Here is a 7,315-nt window from a genome sequence, read left to right on the forward strand (position 1 = left end):
AGTGACATGGGGAAGGTTTGGTAGGGAAGGTTTGCCTATTTGCCGATGACTCTAAAGTGTGCAATAGGGTTGATATTCCTGGAGGTGTCTGTAATATGGTAAATGATTTAGCTTTACTAGATAAATGGTCAAAGCATTGGAAACTGCAGTTTAATGTTTCCAAATGTAAAATAATGCACTTGGGGAAAAGGAATCCTCAATCGGAGTATTGTATTGGCAGTTCTGTGTTAGCAAAAACTTCAGAAGAGAAGGATTTAGGGGTAGTGAATGATTTCTGACAGTTTCAAAATGTGTGAGCAGTGTGGTCGGGCAGTAGGAAAAGCAAGTAGGATGCTTGGCTGCATAGCTAGAGGTATAACAAGCAGGAAGAGGGAGATTGTGATCCCGCTATATAGAGTGCTGGTGACACTACATTTTGAATACTGTGTTCAGTTCTGGAGACCTCACCTACAAAAAGATATTGATAAAATTGAACGGGTCCAAAGACGGGTTACAAGAATGGTGGAAGGTCCTAAGCATAAAATGTATCAGGAAAGACTTAATGAACTCAATCTGTATAGTCTGGAGGACAGAAGGAAAAGGGGGGACATGATCGAAACATTTAAATGTGTTAAAGGGTTAAATAAAGTCCAGGAGGGAAGTGTTTTTAATAGGAAAGTGAACACAAGAATAAGGGGACACAATCTGAAGTTAGTTGGGGGAAAGATCAAAAACAACGTGAAAAAATATTATTTTACTGAAAGAGTAGTAGATCCTTGGAACAAACTTCCAGCAGATGTGGTTGGTAAATCCACAGTAACTGAATTTAAACATGCCTGGGATAAACATATATCCATCCTAAGATAAAATATAGGAAATAGTATAAGGGCAGACTTGATGGATCATGAAGTCTTTTTCTGCCGTCAGTCTTCTATGTTTCTATGTTTCTAATAGTAAATCAAGCTATTTTCCAAAGCGCCTGAAGGCCAGAGAAGGAATAATGGATGGAAACTGATCAAGGAGAGATGCAACCTAGAAATAAGAATAAATTTTCTGACAGTGAGAACAATCAACCAATGGAACAGCTTGTCTTCGGAAGTTGTGGGAGCTTCATCACTGGAGACTTTCAAGAACAAATTGGACTGCCATTTGTCAGAAATGGCGTAGGGCCGTGATGGTGAATCTCTGGCACACGTACTGGAAAGAGCACGCAGAGCAAAACACGTGCTGCAAAATAATTATAAACTTCAGTACTTTAATTGAGGGATACTTTGATATGCAGTCATTGGTAGAGAAAGAAAAGAATTAAAGGAGAGAGTACACAGGACACACCTGTGGTAATTGAACAGGTATTTGATGTGATTTTACTTAGTTTCACCTGCTGCTTCCTGTCTGTTAGAAATCTTATCATCCACCTACAAATGTGGCCAGGCACAGCTGGTCTAGAAAATGCATTTAAATTTACAATCTATAATAATGTACAGTTTGATAAATATACCTTTGTTTAATCTTATCTACTTAATATGCTGTAATTGTTATATGTATGTATGTATGTATGTATGTATGTATGTATGTATGTATGTGTGTATATATGTGTGTTGTGTGTGTGTACCGGTATATATAGAGAGGGGGGGGTGAGATTTGAAGGAGAAAATCTGTTTAATTATAATATACACACCTTATCAAACTACCTTTTCCAATTTTCACCCAGTTTGCCTTTTGTGTGAATCACTATTCTTTTTCCTCTTACCTTTCCTCTTCTCCCCCCCTCCCACTTGCTCTACTTTTACTAAGTTGAACATTTAATACTGTTGCCTACATAAACTAAAGGAAGTCAATTCAAAGGGATAAATGTCATCAACACAGACAATATTCAGAGGCCATTGGGGAAAAAATCCTTAATCTTCTAAAAATCTTGTTCAACTAAATCAACATTTTAAGGGTAAAAACTTGAATATTTCAACATTATAATACATACATTAGAATTTATCACTAAGTCTGACTATATTTATTTGAGAACAATCATAAGCATGTTTGTGTTACCCAGGAAAACGAAAAGGTAGAGTAGGTACTGCTATTGTGAATTGTGTTAGGTTTCATGCTTATCTTGTGTATACTTTAGCTTCACGTAGAAACATCAGGGTTGAACTTCTTATTTTTTGGTCTTCTATCCCATTGTTTACATTCTCTATTTCTCATGAAAAGAACAGGAGAGAGAAGATAAACTGGATTAGATCAGCTTTAATATATTAAATGTTAAACTATCATAAGTTTGTTTTCCATTTTTAAACCTAAAATTGACATATCTTTTAGTTTGTTATATTTAGATGAAAAAATAGTTTCCTTTCTTTTATCAAAATAATAACATCCTCTGATGTCTACATTTTGGATATCAGAAAATAATCAAATCTATGAAACATAAGAAAATATACAAATCCTAAAATACTGTTCTGTGCAGGAATCTACTAAGATATCACATACCTTCCATTCTAGTTTCTGGATATAAAAATATGGAATAGTACTAAGGATTATACCTCAGAAGCCCCACTTAATACTTATTTCCATATTGCTGCAAAATCATTTATAAGCAGAATCCTTTGGGTCACGGGTGGGTTCCATTTACCTTTGCCACTGGTTTGCATCATAACGTTTTGTGCATGCGCTCTCGCTCCACTCACGCACGCGAGCATCCCCTCGTACAATTCTGTTTCTGTACATGCTCAGTAGCTTTAATCAGCCTGAAGCACAGCTGAGGAGCTGATCAACTGTGCTTTGGGCAAAGGAATAAAGGTAAGTATAAACTTGGGGGGCAGGTGACAGGACCCTTTTTCAAGCAGCAGCAGAGGAAAAAACTTACAAACAGTAAAAAATTCGGGGGGGGGGGGGGAAAGATGGTGACTCCTATGGACCGGCACCACCCGAATTGGATCTGTGATGCCATCATCACATCAACAGTTTGCTACCAGTTCGGGCAATCTAGTCCGAAATGGGAGGAACCCACCCCTGGTTTGGGTAGACCAGCAGCAAGGCCAGTATCTAGCTCAAATTTATCCAATGGCCACGAATGTATCATGAGAGCTAAATGCTTTATTGAAATCAAGGTTCACTACGTCCACAAGGTTACCTTGGCCTACCAATTATTGCTATGCCTTTTTAAAGATAAAATTAGTTTGATATTTCTTAATAAATCCATGCTAGCAGCATGCTTTTCTAAAAAGTTTCAAATAATCTATTGTAAGATAATCCACTTTATTTAATGACTTGTCAAGGTTATAATAGCAGTGAAAAAAATGACTTATGACTGTTTTTCACAGTTAAGAACTTTGCAGCATCCCCATAATCATATGTTGAAAATCTAGATGCTTGGCAACTGGTTCATATTTATGACCTTTGTTGTGTCCCAAGGTCATGTGATCATCTTTTGTGATCTTCTGACAAGGAAAGTAAATAGCAATTCCAGATTCACTTAACAACTGGGTGACTAATTTATCAACTGCAGTAATTCACTTAACAGCTGTGACAAGAAAAATCTCAAAATGGGGCAAAACATAACTTAACCAATTTCTCACTTAATCATAGAAATGTTGGGCTCCATTGTGGTTGTACATCAAGGACTGTTGGGCTCCATTGTGGTCATACATCAAGGACTACCTGCCATGTATATTCACATGTTTAGCATAGTATATTCACATGTTTAGCATAGACATTTAGAAAATCAGATTGCAGTTTCTTGGTTTTTCTATCTTTCCAGTTTTGAATAGTGAATTTATATTTTCTTTGAATAGTGAATTTATATTTTCTCAAATTGAATGATTACAATTCAATACTTAATTAGTTCTCGAAGAGTTTTTATTCAAATAAATACTGGTATTTACTGCATTTAATATAATGTGCTATTTCATTCAACTTCTAGCCCTGTAGACTTGCATTGTTAAGCATTATAAGTTCTTATTACACTTTGATCAATGTTGAGGTTTATTTCCATACAATCATATTAAGATGGGGTCTCTCCTCTTCAATGAGGAATGAAAGACACAAAATTCCTACTCTTTATACAATCACCACCTTTCCTCCACAACAAATCATCTTATATATTCATTTATTACTGCAAATTCCTTATATTTTTATATCTAATCATTTTACTTTGAAGTTTAGCTTTTCACATTTTATCCTGATAAGTCTTAAAGGATGAGTTTGACTTCCTCTATAGTTATCCATCCTTGATTTCCTGTTTCCTTTTTGCTTTTCAGCTTGAAAATTAATTTCTACATTAGGTCTTTTAAAGCTTTGTCTTTTTTCCATGTCATTGCAGATCATTTTTGGCTCTATTTTCAATATCTCTCTTTTTGGTATTTCCCATTTCCTTTTGACTGGATTATTATACTCTCCATGATTTCAGGCTACAATACACTGCCAACCTAACCAGTTCTAACATATCTATTTATGAAAATCCTGTGCTGCTTGCTCCATATCTAAATAATGTTTATGTCTCAATGCATATAAAGTTAATGAGTAAGTCTGACTTGATTTTTTAAAATATTACATTGCCTAAAGAACATAACAATCAATTGTTCAATATTTTTCCGTTATATTTTTGTTGTTGTTGGTGGCTTGATTGGTTTCTCTGTTGCTTCATCATATTGGCAAGTTTGCCTGGTGACAAAAGGACTAAGCAAATTTTTATTTCTGAACATCCTTCAAGAATTTCTGTGAAAACAATTTTCCTAACCTTCTACCTAGCCAAAACGTGTTCTAGCAAGTATACCCCTTTGTCTGAATCATTATATAGAAGTCCTTAATAGTAATGATTATGCTAGAATTGCACTTCAGCCTTAAACTTTCCATGCTCTCCTCAATATAAGCAGGGTGGGCTACTACCCAGACCCACACAGGGGGGGGGGGGGGGGCGGCACAGGGGGGTAGCGAAAATGGAGCTCCACCCCAGAGCATCCAATTTGCACTGAAAGACATTGAAAGAAAATCCATAAGCCACGCCCACAGTGTGGTAGTAAAATTTTTGGTAGCCCTTTACTGATTATAATCAAATCTGCAGAGATTCCTGTTTAAAGTATGGATCATTTTCTACTCTACTTCTTAGATCCGTATTTGAAATACATCCCATATTTATATAAAATCTGGGCTTGTTTAGTGTTAAGCACATAGTTTGCAGAATGAGTTCTACAATAATACTTTTTTTTAAAAAAATAGGGGCTTATTTTGCTTGGTAATATTATAGCTTGTTCAAACATTATAAGACCAAAATAACCTCTCAAAAGTTATTTATTGACCTTTCCTGAAAAACCCATGTCGGCATCTATGTCCTACATTCTTTTACTTGTTGCAAAGGTAATTTTTAAACCACTTTCAAACAACACTTTGCCTGACTCTAGCAATTATTTGTAAAGCTAATCTATTGTTTCATGGAAACCCCCCTGAACATTCATAAGCAAATACTGCTAATCTATTTAAGATTGTGTCTGTCCTTGAAATTCTGTCTTTTATTAGTAACCTACTTAATTATTAATTGTAGCCTTCACGTTTAGAAAAAATGGGTTTTGTTGTAGTTTATATATCAGTTAACTAATTTGAATTTTGTATAAACATCATTGCAACTACTTGTAAGGCAATCACTTCAAGATTAGAACCTTTCAAAAAAAATTCTATATGTTATATTCTATCTTATTCACCATGGCTCTTTTGTAATGTTTACATGATAGAATGAAAGTCACTTAATTATCCTATAATCTGATTATACTATGCTAATAAACAAGCAACAGTTTATCAATTATTCAGCTGGAATTCATATCATATACTGTAAAATTATTCTGCACTTTCAAATAATTCAGTGATCTCTTATTATATGGAATATGTGAAGGAATGTTTTTGGGAATGATATTCTGTGTAGCAGCAACCACATCTGTAGTTAAGAATGTAGTATATAAAATATTATTAGCCACAAAAGATTATGCCATAACAGTACAATGTGTGCAATTTTACGCAATATAAATCTTTCTTACTTTGGATATAATTTTTTGGGGTATTTCTGAACTTTATACGACAAAACAGAAGAGGTGGCAAACAAGAAAGAAGTGTAGAAGCATCAATTGTGGCACTTTGGAATTCTCCTCTCATTTTTGCATGATTAGTTGCCTTTACTATAGATTTCATTTTCTAATTATACCTCTTTTTATAAAACCTGAACTTCCCAGAAGAAAAAATCTGATGTGCATGACATTAACAGGATTAAGCACAGGTGATAGAAATCAATTCATTAAAGAATACTGCCAAAATAAAATCACCCAATAGAGGTTTCTATCTTACGGGAATGCCCATTGAGTTTGATGGATTGGACATTTGTATGGAATGGTGTAAGGGTCTCCTACTCAAACAGGGGATGAAATAGAAAACTGTCAAAGTTCTTTCCAACTCTAATATTCTATATTTTATGTTCTGTGTTCTAGATTTTATTGATTAAATTGTGCATATTTTTTAACTGGCAATATTTCTTGGTGCATCTGACCTCTCCCAGGTCAAAATACTGTATTTTATTTATTCAGTTTCTATAGCTGCCTATCTCACTCAGACTGGACAGCTTACAATTCAAAATTGTATTTGTCCTTGTAGTCCATTTTTTTTTGTACTTTGATTGACTGTGTCTACCCAAGGTTTCAGTCAGAAATCTTCTTTATCTTTAAAACAAACATGACAACAGGAGCTAAAACAGATTCCTTCTGTACCCAGTGATTTGTTATACAATTAAATCATGGCACATCTCTTTTCTGTGAATATTTCTAGGGCTGCCCTGAAAGGAACGAATAAAAGAGATTGCCAGTAAATCCCAACACCACTAAATTCAGTCTCCCACAATGTAATTTATTTGCTAAGCAGTCATCTGCTGTGCTGGGTTTTAATTTAGTGTTTGGAGACTCCTTTATAGTTAAACTTACAGTGGCTCAGTATAATTCTATTTGTTTGTTCATTTATTAAATATCTTTTGCACTGCTTTAATATCAAGTGACTTGAAATAACTTAATACACAATAAAACATAATGAAATAAAAATTATTTTATAACAAAACTAGAGAACTATAAATGAACTTAATGCAAAATTCATTGTATACCCTTTTAACTTTACCCACTCACACCACGCTTCCCAAACACTCTTTGAAAGAATCAGGTATTCAGTACCTAATTTCAGGGCATGGATCTTAAGCTAGGGAACTGGCATTCAGGGAAGGAGCTGCTATAGAGGACATTCACCTCTTTGTATCTTACAAGGTCTGGAGACATTAAGCAAACAGTCGCTACAGGCACAACTTGCCAGTCTGGTTCTCTTT

This window comes from Erythrolamprus reginae, chromosome 4 (assembly GCF_031021105.1).
Source record: "Erythrolamprus reginae isolate rEryReg1 chromosome 4, rEryReg1.hap1, whole genome shotgun sequence".
In the NCBI taxonomy this organism is placed as follows: Eukaryota; Metazoa; Chordata; class Lepidosauria; order Squamata; family Dipsadidae; genus Erythrolamprus; species Erythrolamprus reginae.